Here is a 21,669-nt window from a genome sequence, read left to right on the forward strand (position 1 = left end):
TGAAATTTTATATGTAGTCATCTTAAGAATTTTTTTTAATGTTTACATTATACTATAGATTTAATTTGTGTTATAAATTACATAATATATAAAAATAACATAATATAAAACATTACAACCTTAGAAAATAGGCTGGGTTCGGGTTTTAAATGTTTAAGTCTAAGCTCGACTCATTTTTTAAACGAGCTTTGGTTTTTGCTTAAGCTTATTTTTCATGTCTAATATTTTTATCTAAACCGTCCCAAATTTTGAACGGGACTTCAGGCTTGGGTAGATAGCTTGACCTATGAACAGGTCTATCATAGAGTCATAATTCAAATAGTTTCAATTAGACCTAGAAAAAATAATAAAAGCATTGAGTTTACGATCTTGTTGATGTTGTTTTTAGTGAACTAGGTTGGAGTGTGAATGGGTTGTAATAGTATGCAAAAGGAGAAAAAAAAGTGAAAGGGCGTCGAAGATCAATTTAATTGGACAGGTAGCTATGTTAATAAAAATTCACCGTCAAATTTTAACTTTAAGAAACTGAAAGGGTTAATACATACGGAGGAACCTGAACTTGGTAACTTGTATCTAGTTGGTATCTAAACTTTTTTTGGGACCTAACTAGTACCTAAACTTGAAAAATGTAAGCCAACTTGTTACTTTTTTAGGTACTTGACTAACACCGTTAAAATACACTGACATGACACTAATGACTAATAGCATGGTGATGCGCGGCAACCTCACAATTCGACACGTGACAAAATAAAAATGTAACACCCCAAACCCGGCCTAGACGTTATGACCGGATCTGATGCGCCACATCGAAGCGTTCAAAACATTCTGTATTACTTAGTTGGTGTTGTAAAAGACACTTTTAAAAGTAGGTTAAAGTGAATGGAAGCTGTGCACCAGGTAGGAAACCAAGAAGAAGAGGAGGTGAGTCCGTCAGACTGCTTAAGTGCCAAGCTCCCTTCGGATCCAATCCTAGACATGCACACCGCCATTGCCACACTCTAACATCTCGTATAATTTTGAGAAAACCGTTTGGTTATGTCCATCTTAAGAAAATGATTAAGGTTGAAAACGTTTGCTTAGCGGAAGTCTTACTTGTATTCGTGTTATTTTGAAATCACTTAATGTTTTTATAAACGCGTCCTAGAGCTAATCCATTTCGTTAGTTATCAAAGTTTTATCATAATAGAATTAAATAATAAAGAAACAACCCAAACCATAAAAATAATTAAGCGGCCTTATTACAAAAAAAAATCCAAAACCATAAACGAAAATATGGAAAATCTAGTTCACCAGAAGAAAACGAATTTGCAGAAAACGTGTGGCCACTCCGAATCCCGCCCAGCTCCAAGTCCACCAACTAGGGCTCACCTGCAAGGATGGAAGAAAAATGGGTGAGTTTGGGAAAACTCAGTGTATACAGAAACCCATCCAAAGCCCAAATCAGCTCGAGCCCATTGGGCCTAAGCCCTATTCAGATCACAGTACACAGTGGACCGAAGTCCTTTTCAGAATACAGTAGCAAGGCCTTAGCCCCTTTTTACATAACAGTGTGGCCCATAGGCCCAGTTCAGTAACATAAGTAACAATAGTAGTAATGAATGCAAGCCCAACTGGGGAGAATACTCAACCCACCAACCGCTACACTGCCCCGTACCAGCCCTACACTCCATGTGGGGAATAACTCAACCCACCCAGCCCTACACTCCACAGTTGCAGCAACGCTGCTCAAATATCAGTAAGTGGAGGCAAAGCCTCCAGTACGTGGATGAACCACTTTCAATACTTCCTCCATCAATACCCCAATCCCATGTAACAGATATTAATAAAAGCATATCATGTAAAATACAGTATTAATCAATCATGCAGTTTAGCCAATTTAAACCCTAGGGGTATTTCGGTAATTATGCTCTTTAGGGGTAATTTCGTAACTTACGCAACTACACAAGCTACTTCAGTAATTTTTAGCATTTTTATGCAATTTGGTTCCACCATCTAACTAACAGGCTAATTTGCCCATCTCTTAACCATATTGGTCCGTAAGCCCATTGGGCCCAATTTTGGCCCATCGAGGCCCTCTTTTTCCGAAGTACGTTAAGACGTCACACAAACTTACTTACCACCTTGCGGTGCTAGATCTAACAATTACTCTACGTCTTTGAGAGCATTCGCATACTTACAAGCCCATGAAATGCCGGAATTTCGGCATTTCAGCTTTTACCGAATTGAACTAAGAAAGGGTGTTCGGTACACATCTGATTCGCGACGACTGCTACTGAGATCTCTTCCGATGTCCTACAATTGATTAGCATAGTTCTTATTTACAAACCATAATCACTAAACCCACAACCTACTTATCCATGATCGAACCATGTCCCTAAAAGCCTTTGAAACCTTACCTTTTTGCCAAAATCGATAGCTAGCTCCGAATCCGATTGCTCCAATGATTCACGCTTTTGATCCAACGCTTAAGAAGACTCTAATCACCGAAAGAAAACATCAGTTACAAACCCTTAAAGCCTTATGCTCAAATCGACAGCCTCCCTAATTTTTAGGGACTTCGGCTTTTCCTAACATCGTAAAATAAGAACAGATCTGAGATGATAAGTACTTACCCCTTACTCCTACTTGATTTCCACGCAATCCGGTGCAGATTTATCCTTAGAACAATGGTAAAACCCGAATCCAGGGGTTGAAGAAGTTTCGGCTATAAGCCCCTAAACCAATGGTACTTTCGGCTTTTGGGTGGTGAAGGAGATGACGATATGAGGCTATGACCTTGAAGTAGAATTGCCGTCAGGTATCTAGGATTAAGAAAAGATAATCGTAGATTAATAAAAACAAAAGAACATAGAAGGACCTGGCTTCGAAGAAATCGGCACAAGTAGTGATCACAGGATTTCGGCTTTTGCGACTTCGGCAAAGGTGCTGATGAATAGCAGGTTTGATGGACGGCTTTGGAGAAGGAAGTAGAGAAAGAAGAACAGGATAGGTGAAAGTTTCGGCTAGAGAGGAAAAGAGAGAAAAAGAAAACCCTTGTGGTGCCTGAGCAGAAGAAAATGGCACCTCACAAAGCCCTAGGTGCCAAAATATTAACCTAAACCCTCTGCCGAATTTTCCCTCTTCAATTCCCTAAATTCGGCCAACTCCCAGTCTCTCACCCAATCCCTTAAATCTCTCCCCTTATCACTCCTTAATTCAAGCATCTGGACTGATTCAAACTTTCCTTTAGCAGAATCCACTTGGACTCCAACACTTACCCCTCATGCACTTAAAAATAAATGCATCTATTTGCCAACACAGGGAATCGATCCCATGCCTTCCCCAATGCTCCACACGCCACTTTTCTAGGAGCCTAGTGGCGTCACCCTTGCCACTTTACCAGAGGCTCATTTGTGATGCAATTTACCCATCACTCCACTTAAGGGCCACTTAGCCAGAACCCCCTACCCTTTTTAAGTCCAAAATTCAAAAATCTAACCGAGTTTTGGCCAACACATGGGACTTCTATAAGCCCATTTACCTACTCAAAAATATTAATTTCACATCCAAATACAAAATTTTAAAAATCTTTACAAAATATTGAAAATCGCGAATAAATTCGAAAATCAGGATGTTACAACTCTACCCTCCTTAAAGAAATTTCGACCTCGAAATTTTACCTTATTCGAACAGTTGAGGGTACTGTTGACGCATAGCCTCCTCAGTCTCCCAAGTAGCTTCTTCCTTGCCATGGTTCCTCCAAAGTACTTTCACTAGTGGAACTGATTTCCTTCTCAACACCTTGACGTCACGATCAAGTATTTGCACAGGTTCCTCTTCGAAGGTTAAATCTGACTATACTTCGATTTCTGCAACTGGTATGATATGAGTTGGGTCAGATCGATACCGCCTCAGCATGGATACATGAAAAATGTCGTGGATACGATGCAGTTCTGGTGGTAACTCTAGCTGATAAGCCACTGGTCCAACCCGCTTAACAATTCGATAAGGCCCAATAAACCGTGGGCTCAACTTACCCTTCTTACCAAATCTCAAAATTTTCTTCCAAGGGGAAACCTTCAAGAAAACCATATCCCCAATAGCGAACTTAATCTCCTTGCGCTTTAGATCCGCATACGACTTCTGTCTATCGGATGCCTCTTTTAACCGATCCCTTATCAGCCTAACCTTGCTTTCAGTGTCTGCCACCAATTTCGGTCCAAGTACTCGTCGTTCACCCAACTCTGTCCAACACGTCGGCGTACGATATCTTCGCCCATAGAGCGCTTCATATGGTGCCATCTGAATACATGCTTGATAGTTGTTATTGTAAGCAAACTCCGCCAATGGCAAGTAGTCCTACCAACTTCCACGAAAATCAATGATACAACCTCTCAACATATCCTCCAGAACCTGAATAACCCTTTCTGACTATCCATCTGTCTGTGGGTGAAAAGCAGTGCTAAAATCCAATCGTGTACCCAACGCTTCCTGCAACTTCGGCCAAAACCGAGATGTAAACCTAGGGTCTCGATCAGAAATTATCGACACTGGCACCCCATGCAGTCGCACTACCTCCGCCACATATAACTTGGCCAACTTTTACAGTGAGTAGTCGGTACGAACATGTATGAAATGAGCAGATTTTGTCAACCTATCCACAACCACCCACACAGAATCTTTCTTGGTGGGTGTCAAAGGTAACCCATTCACAAAGTCCATTGTTACTCTTTCCCACTTCCATAGCGGAATTTTCACAGGTTGCAGTAATCCCGAAGGCAATTGGTGCTCAGCCTTAACCTGCTGGCACGTCAGACATTTCCCAACAAATTCAGTCACCTCTCGTTTTAATCCGGGCCACCAGTACACTTCTTGCAAGTCTCGATATAACTTATTCCCTCCAGGATGCATGGCACAGAGTCCACCGTGAGCCTCTTTTAGAATTAACTGCCTCAATTCAGGGTCCTTTGGAATACAAACCCTTCCACGAAAGCACAGAACTCCTTCAGTGTTTAACCCAAAATCCTCGTTCTCACCATTCTTAACTTGCTAGAACCGAAGAGCTAATGAATCGTCCTTCAACTGTTTTTCCTTAATCTGCTCAGTCCAAGTAGGCCTTACTTGCAGTTCTGCCAACAAGCTTCCATCGTCGTACAGACTTAATCGTGCGAACAAGGCTCTCAAATCAGTAACAACCCTTCGACTCAACACATCCGCCACCACATTAGCCTTTCCTGGGTGGTACTCTATCGAACAGTCGTAGTCTTTAAGCAACTCCACCCATCTTCGTTGCCTAAGGTTCAACTCTTTCTGAGTCAACAAATACTTTAGGCTCTTATGATCTGTGTATATGATGCACTTTTCCCCATATAAGTAGTGTCTCCAAATTTTTAATGCAAAAATCACCGCTGCTAGCTCCAAATCATGCGTAGGGTAATTCACCTCATGAGCCTTAAGTTGTCGCGATGCATAAGCGACCACCTTGCCCTCTTGCATCAGTACGCAACCTAACCCCACATGCGACGCATCGCTGTATACAGTAAAGTCCTTCCCAGACACCGGTTGAATCAACACTGGCGCTTCGGTCAATACCTTTTTCAATCGATCAAAAGCTTTTTGCTGTTTCTCGGTCCAGACAAATGGTACTCCTTTCCTTATGAGTTTTGTTAAGGGTGCCGCCATTACCGAGAAACCCTCCACAAACCTTCTGTAGTAACCTGCTAACCCTAGAAAACTCTGAATTTCCGATACTGACCTAGGTGGCTTCCATTCCAGAATTGCTTCAATTTTACGAGGATCCACCTTAATCCCCTCGGCAGAGACCACATGGCCTAAGAAGGTTACCTCCTTCAACCAGAATTCACACTTGCTGAATTTCGCGTAGAGCTCCTTTTCCCTTAACACTTGCAGCACAATACGGAGATGCTCATCATGCTTCGCCTCCGTTTCAGAGTATACCAGGATATCGTCGATAAAGATGACTACGAACTGATCCAAGTAAGGTTGGAATACTCGGTTCATCAGATCCATAAAGCTGTAGGTGCGTTCGTCAGCCCAAACGGCATTACCACAAACTCATAATGTCCATATCGAGTTCGAAATGCTGTTTTATGAATATCCCCTTCTTTTACCCTTAGCTGATGGTATCCAGAACGAAGATCGATTTTGGAGAATACCGAAGCTCCCCTAAGTTGATCGAACAGATCGTCAATCCTTGGTAGTGGATACTTATTCTTAATCGTCAGTTTGTTCAACTGGCAATAATCGATGCACATGCGCATCGTTCCGTCCTTTTTCTTCACAAACAGGACCGGTGCTCCCCAAGGAGACACACTAGGCCTAATGAAGCCTCTATCTAACAACTCTTGAATTTGAGCCTTCAGTTCCACTAACTCCTTCGGTGCCATCCTATAAGGTGCAATAGATACTGGAGCTGTTCCAGGCAACAAATCGATTCCAAACTCAACTTCCCGATTCGGAGGTAATCCAGGATGCTCTTCCGGAAAAACATCCCGGAATTCCCTAACAGTTCTGATGGTCTCCACAGTCAGATCCTCAGTTTTAGCTTGGCTTACCAAAGCCAGATATGCCTCGCACCCCTTGCGCATCAGTTTCTCGGCCCTCAACGCCGATACTACATTGGATAAGTAATCCCTCCGTTCTCTAATAATCATTACCTCTTCATCATTTCTAGTCCTTAACACCATCCTCTTAGCTGCACAATCCAAAGTTGCCTTATGCTTGGTCAACCAATCCATCCCTAGTATCAAATCGAATTCTTCAAGCGGTAACTCCATCAAATCCCCACAAAAAACCTCGCCTTGAATCTCCAAAGGCACCTCCTTGAAGAGTTTCTCTACCTTAACCGAATGACCTAAAGGACTTATCACAGACACCCCACACACAGTCTCCTCGAAGTGCACACCCAGTGCCCCAGAAATGTTATATGCCACATATGAATGGGTTGATCCCACATCAATCAGAGCAGTATAAGGTACACCATAGATAAAAAACGTGCCAGTTATGACATCAGGTGCGTCACCCTCCTCGCGGCGACGAGCAGCATACACCAAAGCTGGCTGACGAGTATCCGCGTTACCAATACCCCTGCCAGGTGCCCCACGTCTACGGCCATTACCCCCGCGACCTTGTCCACGACCTCTTGGCAGCGGCGGTCCGTCCCTCATAGGTTGAGCCGGTCGTACAGCCCCTTGTTCGGCCCCCTGAGCCTGAGTGGCCCTCCTAGGACAATCCTTAATCCTATGCTCCTTAGACCCACAACGAAGACAAGCCCCAGAACACTTCCAGCAGTCTCCTTAATGCATTCTGCCGCAATCCCCACAAGCTTGCGGTCTACCTGTGTTCACCGGAACTGCTCGAACCGGTTCCTCCCTCCTAGCTCTCTTAACATTTCGATTTGTAGCACCCTCTAGTCCAGCATCCCTCCTGAACCGATTTCGATCCTTATCCCGATTCCTCCATTCGGTTTGTTTCACCTCCTCGGCTATCTTAGCCTTCTCTACCAGTGCAGCAAAATCTCGCTCTCTCTGCGGAGCTGTGAGCACCCTTAACTCATCTCTGAGGCCATCCTCAAAACGAACGCTGCGCTCTTATTCGGTGGAAACGATGCCATTAGCATACCGACTCAATCGTAGAAACTCCGCCTCATATTCAACAATGGTCTTAAAGGTCAGATTTAAGAACTCCTTTCTGCGTGCATCCACATAGCTAGCTCCGACATATTTTGCCTTAAAGGTCTGTTTGAACAGCTCCCATGTTACCCTCTCAGCTGGGGTACCCTCTCTCACAGTAATCCACCACTGATACGCTTCATCCCGCAGCAACGAAATCGCCCCTTTCAAGTTCTGTTCTACTGAGCAGTCCAGGTCATCCATGATCCGCTCTGTGGCTTCCAACCAGTACTCAGCCACATTTGGGGCCACTCCAGATACGCCCCTAAAAATCTCAGCTCCGTTGGCCCGAAGGCGTTCAGAAATGGACCCCCTATTCATGGGCCCGATGTTAGCTCCGGCCACCCTTTCCAAAACCCTCAACATGGCCTGAGACAGAGCGTCATCCCCTGCGGCCCGGTCATACGGCTCATTTTCATTAACCGGTGGTAGACGTACCTCGCCAGCTGGTATGTGTTCAGATGACGCAGATCCAGCTTGAGTGCTACCTCGGCCTCGTCCACGGCCTCTTCCCCGAGTAACCCTTGTACTCATAACGATTTATCTGTTTACGAATTTTATGACATTAGTTTACTGGTTTCACTATTTATTACAGAATGTCTTATGAACAGATAGAGTTTCAGAGTTCGCGCAATCACAATTTAGCTACGGTCCCAGTTTTGTAGCCCTAATACTATATTATCAATAGCACTATCTCTAAGGCTCAGTACTATCTACAGTGTTATTTCCAGTCCAGTTCCATATAAATATTTAAAGCAGAAAAAGAACACTTACAGACTTGGTGCTGGGGATTCAGTGTGCCACTTCTTTATCAGTCCATAAAAAACCCATGTTTTTGTTTACCAAAAATAAAAAGATTTCATTTGAAAACACTTTTATTTTAGAACTATTGATTTAACCTCATTCAATAAAAAAAACTTTGAACATCATCGAAAACTCATAGAAAAACTTTCTTTTCTTTTTTTTAAAAAGATTTTCAGACCCGATCCACAGCCGAGTTGTTGCAACCCTGCTCTGATACCACTAAATGTAACACCCCAAACCTGGCCTAGACGTTATGACCGGATCTGATGCGCCACATCGAAGCATTCAAAACATTCTGTATTACTTAGTTGGTGTTGTAAAAGACACTTTTAAAAGTAGGTTAAAGTGAATGGAAGCTGTGCACCAGGTAGGAAACCAGGAAGAAGAGGAGGTGAGTCCGTCGGACTGCTTAAGTACCAAGCTCCCTTCGGATCCAATCCTAGACATGCACACCGCCATTGCCACACTCTAACATCTCGTATAATTTTGAGAAAACCGTTTGGTTATGTCCATCTTAAGAAAATGATTAAGGTTGAAAACGTTTGCTTAGCGGAAGTCTTACTTGTATTCGTGTTATTTTGAAATCACTTAATGTTTTGAAAACGCGTCCTAGAGCTAATCCATTTCGTTAGTTATCAAAGTTTTTTCATAATAGAATTAAATAATAAAGAAACAACCCAAACCATAAAAATAATTAAGCGGCCTTATTACAAAAAAAACCCAAAACCATAAACGAAAATATGGAAAATCTAGTTCACCAGAAGAAAACGAATTTGCAGAAAACGTGTGGCCACTCCGAATCCCGCCCAGCTCCATGTCCACCAACTAGGGCTCACCTGCAAGGATGGAAGAAAAAGGGGTGAGTTTGGGAAAACTCAGTGTATACAGAAACCCATCCAAAGCCCAAATAAGCTCGAGCCCATTGGGCCTAAGCCCTATTCAGATCACAGTACATAGTGGACCGAAGCCCTTTTCAGAATACAGTAGCAAGGCCTTAGCCCCTTTTTACATAACAGTGTGGCCCATAGGCCCAGTTCAGTAACATAAGTAACAATAGTAGTAATGAATGCAAGCCCAACTGGGGAGACTACTCAACCCACCAACTGCTACACTGCCCCGTACCAACCCTACACTCTATGTGGGGAATAACTCAACCCACCCAGCCCTACACTCCACAGTTGCAGCAACGCTGCTCAAATATCAGTAAGTGGAGGCAAAGCCTCCAGTACGTGGATGAACAATGGTAAAACCCGAATCTAGTGCAGATTTATCCTAAGAACAATGGTAAAACCCGAATCCAGGGGTTGAAGAAGTTTCGGCTATAAGCCCCTAAACCAATGGTACTTTCGGCTTTTGGGTGGTGAAGGAGATAACGATATGAGGCTATGACCTTGAAGTAGAATTGCCGTCAGGTATCTAGGATTAAGAAAAGATAATCGTAGATTAATAAAAATAAAAGAACATAGAAGGACCTGGCTTTGAAGAAATCGGCACAAGCAGTGATCACAGGATTTCGGCTTTTGCGACTTCGACAAAGGTGCTGATGAATAGCAGGTTTGATGGACGACTTTGGAGAAGGAAGTAGAGAAAGAAGAACAGGATAGGTGAAAGTTTTGGCTAGAGAGGAAAAGAGAGAAAAAGAAAACCCTTGTGGTGCCTGAGCAGAAGAAAACGGCACCTCACAAAGCCCTAGGTGCCGAAATATTAACCTAAACCCTCTGCCGAATTTTCCCTCTTCAATTCCCTAAATTCGGCCAACTCCCAGTCTCTCACCCAATCCCTTAAATCTCTCCCCTTATCACTCCTTAATTCAAGCATCTGGACTGATTCAAACTTTCCTTTAGCAGAATCCACTTGGACTCCAACACTTACCCCTCCTGCACTTAAAAATAAATGCATCTATTTGCCAACACAGGGAATCGATCCCATGCCTTCCCCAATGCTCCACACGCCACTTTTCTAGGAGCCTAGTGGCGTCACCCTTGCCACTTTACCAGAGGCTCATTTGTGATGCAATTTACCCATCACTCCACTTAAGGGCCACTTAGCCAGAACCCCCTACCCTTTTTAAGTCCAAAATTCAAAAATCCAACCGGGTTTTGGCCAACACATGGGCCTTCATAAGCCCATTTACCTACTCAAAAATATTAATTTCACATCCAAATACAAAATTTTAAAAATCTTTACAAAATATTGAAAATCGCGAGTAAATCCGAAAATCAGGATGTTACAAAAAATATTTGAAAATTTTAAAAAATATTTTCTTATGTCAAAATGTGAGGCTATCATGTGTTACCATTATTAGTCACTAGTGCCATGTCAGTGCCACATCAATATATTTTAACAGTATTAGTCAACTACCTAAAAAAAGTACCAAGTTGACTTCTAATTTTCAAGTTTAGGTACCAAATAGGAATAAGTTGTCAAGTTCAGGTACCTTCGGTATATTAACCCAAACTAAAATAAAGGTTGGCAGAAACAATAGAAACATTTTTTTGAGAGAAATCTAAGTTTCAATGAATTGAAGTGATATTTAAATACTGAAAAATTTAAGAACTAGAATCTAAAAATAAACAACTATGTGATTCCATGATCAACAAACTCTTAAAAAATCAACAACAATATTAAAATGCTAAAAAAGACCAAAGCTGTTTTGACTTATTCATGCAACAACTGAGGTAGTTTTTCTACACTCATTCTTAATTTAGTTCCTGCAAATCCCAAGCCTTTCTTTAATAAATTCAAATTTTTTCCTCCACAAAACTTTAGTAAAAATATCTACTAGTTGAAGATTAATCTTGCAATACTTTAATCCAAACAGATTCTGCCTTTTTCTCATCTCTAAGAAAGATTAATTCAATATTAATTCTTGATTTTTCCATTAAAAATAAGATTTTTTTTAGACATCAATAGCTGTTTGATTATCCACAAACACCTTTTTGCGCTTGTCTTGTTTTAAATTCAAATCAATCATCACTTTTCTTATCCATAAGACTTGATTTGTAGTGGTTGTTGTTGCAATGAATTTCTCTTTAATTGTAAATTGTGCAACAATTTCTTACTTTTTAGAACACAAAAAAATACCATTGAACCAAGATTAAAACTATACCAAAGGTGCTCTTCATATCATAAAAAGAACCACCCCATTAGAATATACTTGCAACACATACTTCTGATTTTGAAATTCAGTGTTCTTTTAACATATCTCATCACCTTTTTAGCTACTCTAGAATGGGTGTTAGTTGCACAATTAATGAATCTAGATAGAAAACTTACAACATGTAAATTTTAGGTCTAGTAGTTGTAGGATACATGAGACAACCAACCATACATTTGTAAGGAGTCTCATCTACTTTTTCAACTTTATCATTCTTGCTTTAACTTCTTCTAACATATTGGAATAGTTGTTTCTTTGCAATTTCCATTTTGAACTTTTTCAAAATCTCTCTTGCATACTTTTTGTGATAGGTGAACACTTCATTTTGCTTTTACTTGATTTTCATTCCCAGAATATAAATCGTTTCATCAATATCTATCATCATGAAAGTATGTTGCACATGTTGTTTAAACTTCTTAACAAGTTCATCATTGTTTCTTATAATCAGCAGGTTATTTACATATTGTAACACCTCAAACCTGACCCGGTTGTCGGATCCAAATGTGTGATGTCACATTACGTTGCCGAAACAACTCAAACTACTATAACATAAATACATTCTATTCATTCATTAAATTCATTCATATGCATGTATTTATACACTTGTTAATTTCATTTCATCAACTTACGGGGTTATACATGTTAATTTTGGAGTTAGGACTCTAATTAACCTCAAATGTTGAAATTTCAAATTTATGTCTCGAGATAGGGATATCCATGTATCGAGACAGGTTATAAATGATTTTGATATTTTTAGCTTCAAAGTTAACATTTATTGAGACACTACATGTTGTGTCTAGAAGAAAGGTCCTTTATGTCTCGAGACTAGGTCTCGACTAGTCTTGAGATCAACCTCTCCTGTTTTCCCATTTTTGCTTCAATGTTTGAATGTCTCGAGACAAGGGTTCCTGTCTTGATACTTGGAATAAGGCAAATTCTTTTTAACTTTAATGTTCTTTTGTCTCAAGACAAAAACCACTTGTCTCAAGACCTGGGATCAATTGTCTCGAGACTATACAAATATGTCTTAAGACCTCAGGCACTTGAATGCAAAATTTAAATAAAATTTGTTCCAGCGATCTCGAGACATATTCTTTGTATCTTTAGACTCAATGATAAATTTTCCACAATTCATTGTGGCAAATTAAGGTCTTTTCGACCCTTAACGAGCTTGTTTTATAGCGTTTTTATGTGTTTTTATTTCATTTTTAGTTTTTATTGCTTTGTGTTTAATTTATGCAAAATAAGAACTTTTATGCAATTTTGAGTTATGTTATGACCTAATGGGCCACTCAGGGCCTAGGGATGATCTAATAGCTCTATCTAGTGTGTAAGACACTATTTTCAGGCTTAGAAGGTAAGGGACGACTACAGTGTCACGACACCGGTCCTATGGTGTCGTGACACCGAGTGACGAACAAAAAAATTTAATTAAGGGTATTTTAGTCTTCACAATGTACCTTAATCAAAATTTTGGGTTGTTTAGTAACCCTAATTAGGTCTAAGTATAAACTCTATAAATAGGCATGTTAAGTCTCATTTGAGGAGGCTTGGCCAAGTGAACCGTTTTAGTATTTTTAGGTTTTTAGTTTAGTTTTATTTTCTTTTTAGTTTAGTCCTTTTTATTCTTTTGTTACTGTTTTAACTTGAATTCAATTTCAATCCAAGGCTTTAATATATTAGTTTTTCATTATTTTTTTATTGATTCCAATTGCAATCGAGGTGATCTTCGTGACTGTTAAAGGAGATTTCGCATCCCAGCTTCAATTGAAATCGAAAACGAATTTCTTTCTTTACTCCTTACTTTTATTTAATATGTTGTTTTGCATGTTAAATATGAGTTTAAGAATTATTGTATTTCGATCCATGAGTAAATAATTTCCTTATGACGTTTAACGAATGAATGTGTGAATAATTAACGAATGAATAAGGGTTGAAATCTGGCTTAGTTGGTTTAAATTATGTGCGATTAAACCCTAGGGAGTGACGCCCCTAATGTAACAGCCTGATTTTGGTCCTAGTTGGAACAGTGGTTTTGGAACCACTGTTTTGAGGATGGAGAAATTATTTTTAATGTTATTTTATGTGTTATATCATGATTATATGAGTGCATGAAAATTTTGGTGAAATAATTTTAGCGATTGCTTGCTTAATTTTGAAAAAGAACCAAATTGCATAAAGTGCAAAAGTTTCATTCTACTAGCTAAAGGTGTCAAATAGCTATAGAATATTAAATTAGGGGTCTTTATTGAGTAAATAGACTATAAATATGTTAGTGGCTGATCAAGGAGACAAAAATATTGTAAGGTCAAAGTTAGGTGAAATGTTGGTAACTAACTTGACTAGTAATATAATAAAATAAAGAAAAAAATGTATCATCTTTCATCTTCCTTCTTCCCCACCGAAAATACCAGCAAAGAGGGGGTTTTGAAAGCTAAAGAATATCAGCAACTTATATCCCTTACAAGTAAGTGATTTTGATGGCCTTTTTTGATAATTTTTGTACTTTTGGGACCCTTGTAGCATAATCTAGCTAATGAGGGGACTATTTTGTAAAATGGTTGAAATTATAGGGTTTTTCCATGAGATTATTCATGTTGTTTCTGAATTTTTATGGAAGAAAATGAATCTTGGTTGTTAAATAAACAACTTTTATGAAAGGATTTTCATGAAAACACCTAATATGGACCATTTTGTAAAGTTTGTTAAATGGATGGGAATTGTGTGAAATAATTGAAATTTTGAGTTGCTACAAGAGTAATAAAGGTTGGGCTAGGCTTGGCTAATGAGTAAATTTGATAAAAATCGTTTTACGAGCCTAGGGGCAAAATCATAATTTTTTTGAAAGTTTAGGGGCAAAATGGTCATTTTGCCAAAGTATGAATTGTGGAACACTTAATTTAATGTGATGATTAAATGATTAAATTTTACAATTTTAGATCAAAAAATCGAGATTCGGGTTTAAATCGAGAAAGCACGTGGTTTAGGAAAAAAAAGGGAATACTTAGCTGTTTTTTCATTCGAGATAAGCCCGTGTGACTAAATAAGCATATTATCCATCTTATTGTTAATATACTTGAAATCTATCTTGCTATGATTGTATTGAATTATATGTTGATGATATTGAGTATGAGAAAGTGATGGCAAATGTTAATAACATTTATGTGATGATTGGATACATTGGAAATTTGATGGAATATGATATTCCATTGAAACGAGTAAGATGTGCGTAAATATTACAACTTTATCGTTATTATGCATTTAATGATTGATTTTGCATAAAATTTTTGAATGTGGCTATGAGTAATGTATGATGAGATTAATATGGGAAACTTCCAGTTGAACCGTAGGAATAGCTCGGATATTCATGCCATAATGCTAGGGAGATATGTGAGCTTGTGTAAGACCATGTCTGGGACATGGCATCGGCCTCCAGATATGAGAGCTAGTGTAAGACCATGTCTGGAACATGGCATCGACACCGATAGATGAGAGCCAGTGTAAGACCATGTCTGGGACATGGCATTGGCCTCGATATACGAGAGTCAGTGTAAGACTATGTCTGGGACATGGCATCGACTTTGATGTGTGAACTAGTGTAAGACCATGACCGGGACATAGCGTCAGCACCTTACCCTATGCTTGAGGCTTATTGAATATCCTGTAGTATTCCAAATGGTTTTATAGGAAATTTACGGTTTATGTCAGAATAAGAGAGGTTATGACCATGATGTGAGTGCTATAGGTACTTACATGAAATTCATGAAATGCGTGCTCAATGTATGTTGTATGATTAATAATGAATGAAAATGAGTAAGCTATGTTTATGATCATGTTGAAAGGGTACAGGTATGTACTAAAAATTCATGAAGGATGAGCTCGATGTATATTGGACTTTTGGTAAGAATGTAAATGAGTAAGTAATACCTATGAGAATGGCTTTGTGACGACCTTGTAAATATTAGGTCGATACCTATGGTGTATAATTATGTGGTAAATTTGATGGATGATTATGTGTGAGGCTTTTAGTCGAATTAAATTGGGACATGATATGTTTATCCCTTCACCTTGTGGCCTAATGAATATGAAAAGAGAAATTGATTGGTACGAAAGCCTATTTAAAAATAATTATGAAAGGGTAAAAGTAGTATTGAAACAGTTTTGGACAGCAGTAGTAGTCTAATTTTGAAAATCCAACAAAAACTATAGAAATCGAATTAGAGGCTGCATAAAATATGAAATTAAAGCTTATTAAGTATGGTTTCATATAGAAGAAACGGTGTAAGAAAAATAAGTTCATAATATGAGATATTTGAATTTTTTTGAGATAGAGTCAAAATAATTTTGAAATCCCCTGTTTTGAATTGGGAAAATCATTAAAAATTGTAAAAATTAATTATGGGTTATAATTTATATTCTTAAAATCCTTAATGAGTCATTTTTGAAAAAAAAGAAAAGGAAACATTAGCTGAATTCCGTATGAGAAGATAATTAATTTTTAGTGAAGAGGGGTCAGAATTATCAGACAGCGAAATAGGGGTTACTTTAAAAAATAAACTGTACTTATGGGCTAGACCAAAAATTCTGAAAATTATATCGTAAGAAGATATGTGAGTCTAGTTTCAGGGAAAATTAGTAGATATTAATTTGGAGTTTTGTAGCTCTATATATAAATAATTTAGTGACTATAACTCAAGAAAATAGCTTGACTTGAACATAAGCAAAAGTGCAAATATTGTGGTATTACCTTGAGAAGCAAGTTGATAAATTGCTTATTAATTTCATATGGTCTTACTAAGCTATAAAGCTTACTCCTTTCATTTCCTTTTCTTTAGTGTTTTCAGGTTAGCTTGGGGTTGAAGGTCGCCGGAGGCAGCACTGCACTATTAAACCATCACATTTGGAATATTGATATATATATGCTAAGCGCCTTCAAGTGAGTGGCATGTATAGGACTTGGGTTTTTTTTATGATATGTGTTAACATGACTAGCCAAATGTATTGACCTATATTGAGTTATTTGTATATTGCCATGAAAGATGGCTCATATTGATTATGGTTTGTGAACCTATCTATCTATGCTATGTTCTAATGCTTGTGATATGATTATGCTTGTTGACCACATATGGTTGGTGTTAAGAAATATGTGCATGATGAATGTTTTATGACCAATCTAAATGGTCATGATGATGAATTAAATGTGTAATATAAAAATAAAGATGTAAAGGATTAAGGGTAACTTAAAGGCTTGGAAAATAGACTAAGTGTTGGCCACACAGGCTGGACATGGCCGAGTGTCTCAATCATGTGGGGGACACAGCCTTAGCACACGGGCGTGTGGCTTGGCCGTGTGGTCCAAATTATTTGCTAACATCATAGTTGGAGAGTTACACGGCCTGAGGACACAAGCATGACGAAGTGTGTCCACACGGGTGTGTGACCTTGTGTCATGGAAAAATTTTCTAAGTTTTCCCAAAACCTTCTAAGGTTCTCAGTTTAGTCCCTAACTACTTTCAATGCATATTTGGGGCTTCATAGGCCCGTGTATGGGACATTATGCATGTGTATGAAAAGTTTTGATATTGTAACATCCCAAAATAGGGCCTAGTCGGCATAGTGGTTTTAGGACCGCAAATTCGACGTTGAAATATTTATTTAATGATTGTTATGAGGTCTAGAATATGAAAATATGCATGTGTTAAAGTTTCATGAGGAAATTCTATGAGTAACCTGTCTAGTTGGTAAATAAGGACCAAATTGAATAAATTGTAAAACTTGGATTCTAGAAGCAATTTGTATGAAATTGCTTTAGATAATTAATTAGAAGGTCTTAATGAGTAATTTTCCTAATTTCTAAGTTTTTGGAAAAAATGGGCATGTATGGATAAAATTTTAAAGAAAGGGCTTTAGGACATTTTGGTCATTTGTCTAATTAATGAAATAAAATGGGAAAATGAAGGCAAAAATCAGCCATTCTTCTCCCTCATCCAGCCTAATTTCTCAAGCCCTCCATAGCTAGGGTTTTCAACAGTTTCAAGCTCAATAGTAAGTGCTCCCAAGCCCCGTTTTTAATGTTCTTCGCATTTTTGAAATCCCGGTAGCTTACTCTCTCCATTTCTACCCATATTTTGAGTTAGGGTTCATGTTTGTAAAGTGACCCATGTGTGACATGTTTATTCTTTGATGTTTTATGGAGGAATATGAAAGTTTTATGTGTGTTAAACATCTTTTTCTAGGTGATTTTCATGAAAAATCCCTAAAAGAACCTTTTTGCAAAATGTGTAAAATATGTGGTAAAAATGTGAAATAACAGAGAAATGTGGGCTACCATAAGAGGAAAGAACAATCGTCTAGGCTCGGTTAAGGTAAAAATTGCATGCATTTTATTATACGAGCCTAGAGACTAAATCGTAAAAATATGAAAGGTTAGGGGCAAAACGATCATTTTATCCAGGGGTGAAATTTTGGCTTAAAAAGATTAATGAGAGGTATTGATGATTCATTTTTATTACTATAGACCCCGTGGAGCAAATTCCCGAGGTCGATCAAGGAAAATGAAAGGTTTTGAAATAACCAAAACGCAAAACCGAGACGAATACCAGGTAAGTTCGAATAACTTTAAGTAAACTATTAATATGCCTAATTACTTGTGTTATGAATGCATGATATTTAGTTATAATGATGGCATGAAAATCCATGAAATATGTCAATAATAATGATATGATAATAAATGTCCCGGTTGAAGTAAAAAGGGAAATTCAATGGATAAACCTTAGCTTACATAACTTGAGATCTTGCATGTGTTGTAGAAAAGGGTTTAGCCCGGACGGGTAATCCGTTGATCTCAAATGTAGAAAGGATCTAGCCCGGATGGGTGTTCCTTGAGTGATCGAGCCTCCCGAAGAATATGTGTACATTGTGAATTTAGCTCGGACGAGTAATCAGATTAGGATCTGAATTTAGCCTGAACTGGTAATTCAGATCCGAGCTCATTGAGGGTGTTTGTCGCTATAAGGGATTTAGCTTGGACTGGTAATCCCGACATCACCTTATGAGTTTACATTACGGGGATTTAGCCTGGACTGGTAATCCCGCCGTAAGATGTGAGGTTTGCGGGAGTGCATACATGAGATGGTTGCTTTTATGACTTGACGGTAAATGGATAATCCATCGAGATTTTCTGAGTTACTCGACGGGATTAATATGTGATACAAAAATGAAAACGTTGAATGATGAGCTCATCTTTGATAAGTTACAGGGTGTGATATTATGTGACTAATTTGTTGATGGAGTGCATGTGATAGGGAAACCATTCATACTTGTTGGTTTATTTGCCTAATATGGTTGCATGCTAAACAAATCGGTAAGTTTATTTTCCAGTTATTCGGGCTTACTAAGCATGTAAATGCTTACCCCTTTCTTTTTCCTGTCTTACAGAGCTCGTGGACTCACAAAGGAAGAAGATTGGAGAGTCAACTGATAAACTGTAATTTATACATATTTCTATCTCATGCTTTGTACATTTTATGGATGATTTTCCTTAAAATTAGTGAATTCAATGCTCCTAAAGCCTTAATTTCTTGTTTCATACTTAGGTGAGCATAAGAGAGTGAAAGGAATGAGAAACGAGCCAAAAATGGAGAAAATGGGCCAACGTACGAAATCGACACGGCCTGGACTTCCTCACACGGGCAGACCATATGGCGGTGTCCCTTTGGCAAGGTCAAAAAACGATTTACACGGGTAGATCACATGGCCATGCCCATTTAACAGCCTTGACGGCCTTAAGCAATCGCACATGGGTGTGTCACACGGGCGTGTCCCTGCCGAGCCCAAGTTTAGACATCTGAGGAGGCACTTAGAGAGGGGAGGCAGAGGAAAAAGCAAGGAATTGCTCAAGGAAAGTCGATCGATCCATCTCAGAAGCCGGATTCATCATTAAGACTGAAGATCTCCCTTCAAATTCCCTCAAGAGTTTTGGGTTTTCTTATGTTTTGTTATTTTTATTCTTTTGAGATGTTTTCTTTCATTAGTATGAACTAAAACCCCTAAATACCTAAGGGGAATGAAACCTAAGATGGATCTTGTTATTATTATCGAAATTGTATGATAAATATTTGACTTGTTCTTAATTATGTGTTCTTAATTCTTGTTTTGATATTCTAGAATATTGATTCAAGTTAAGCTCTTATTCAGAGAAGAAATAGACCCTGTCTAAGAGTAAATTTGTCATAATTAAGCGGAGTTGGTTGCGCACCTAGAGATAGGGTGATAAGATTTTGCCAGATTAGGGTGAAACCTAATAAGAGGATCCATAGATCCAGTTAATGCAACCCTAGGGCATTAGTTAGAAAGAGATTTCAATTATTCAATCTAGGGTTAGACGTTGTTAGTCTCGAGAGAGATAATAATATAACTTAGGGATCTCTACGGAACAAGTTGAATGAATAAATCGTCCGATTCAGAGTCAAATAACAAGTGAAGTCTAGGTGGATTTTTCCTTAGGTATTATCTTAATCAATTGAATTTTTCAAAAAGTATTTTCCTGAAATTTCTTTTCTGTGATTTCTTAGTTTAATTAATTAGTTAGATAAACAAATCCCTTTTATTTTTTAGGCTAGATAATAAAAAGAAAGTTGATACTAGAACTTTTAGTTCCTTTGGGTTTGATAATCCGGTCTTGCTAAAGCTATACTACTGTTCGATAAGTACACTTGCCTTCATCGTGATAATAGTTAGTTTCAAGAACAATTCATTATAAATATTTAAAACCTGTCACGAATATCACGTACGAAGTTTTTGGCACCGTTGTCGGGGAATTAAGATATTAGGAACACTCGATTTTTATTAATTTAGCCATTTTACTTTTATTGCAATTTAAATTTTTATTTTCCTTTCTAATTCTTCAGTTATTTTCTTCTGACAGATTTTTCTAGTTTATGACAAGAAGAAACCCGTTAGGACCACTACTTTTTGACGGTGAGATCGGCCGCACAGTTCGCAGGAACCGGAGAGAAATAAGGCGTAGCCTAAGATACACAGGGGACGAGCAAGAGGACGATACTTCAACCACAACCGAGGAGATGGCTGAAAACCAAGAAAATCCGTTACCTCCTGCGATTGCTGTTGATCCAATAAATCAGAATCCTACTCCACACACAATGTATGATTATGCTAAACCTAATTTAACAGGAACTGAGTCAAGTATAGTTGGACCTGTTATTGCTGCAAATAGTTTTGAACTGAAACCTAACATAATTCAAATGATACAACAGTTTGTTTAGTTTGATGGTTTGCAGGACGAAGATCCCAATGCTCACTTGGCAAATTTCCTAGAATTTTGCGATACCTTTAAAATTAATGGCGTTTCTGATGACGCCATCTGCCTTCGGTTGTTTCCCTTTTTGTTAAGGAATAAGGCTAAACAATGGTTGAATTCGTTACCACGAGGGTCAATCACTACTTGGGAACAAATGACCGAAAAGTTCTTACTAAAATATTTATCGCCATCTAAAATGGCTAAATTACGTAATGATATTTCTTCTTTTATACAGATGGATTTAGAAACACTCTACGATGCATGGGAGAGATATAAGGACCTTTTGCGAAGATACCCTCACCATGGGTTACCACTCTGGCTATAGGTTCAAACTTTTCATAATGTCCTGAATCTTTCGACTCGGCAGATGATTGATGTAGCCGCTGGAGGAACCATCAATAATAAGACACCTGAACATGCCTATGCATTTATAGAGGAGATGTCACTGAATAACCATCAGTGGCAAGTCATGAGGACAAAGCCAACAAAAACAACCGGCGTTTATAACGTCAGTTTGGTCACCATGCTCTCTAGTCAGGTAGAACTCTTGAATAAGAAAATTGATGGTTTTCTTTGTTCTTTATAGGTTCACCCAGTAATGCAGTGCGAAGCAAATGGAGGTGGATCGAGCAATTCAGAATACCCGCCTTATGGCTACAACATGGAGAACGAGCAGTTAAATTACATGGGTAATAATCCTCGATCTCAAAACAATCCTT

General features: G+C 38.5%; 1 non-coding gene across 1 annotated transcript; it reads right to left on the minus strand.

The window, feature by feature from the left end:
• Nucleotides 1-21,152: 21,152 nt before the first annotated feature.
• On the minus strand, nucleotides 21,153-21,259 carry LOC121211874 (small nucleolar RNA R71). The gene has a single exon (XR_005907091.1). It is a non-coding gene; the product is annotated as a small nucleolar RNA R71 (small nucleolar RNA).
• Nucleotides 21,260-21,669: the final 410 nt, after the last annotated feature.

Source organism: Gossypium hirsutum, chromosome A12 (genome assembly GCF_007990345.1).
Source record: "Gossypium hirsutum isolate 1008001.06 chromosome A12, Gossypium_hirsutum_v2.1, whole genome shotgun sequence".
NCBI classification, from domain to species: Eukaryota; Viridiplantae; Streptophyta; class Magnoliopsida; order Malvales; family Malvaceae; genus Gossypium; species Gossypium hirsutum.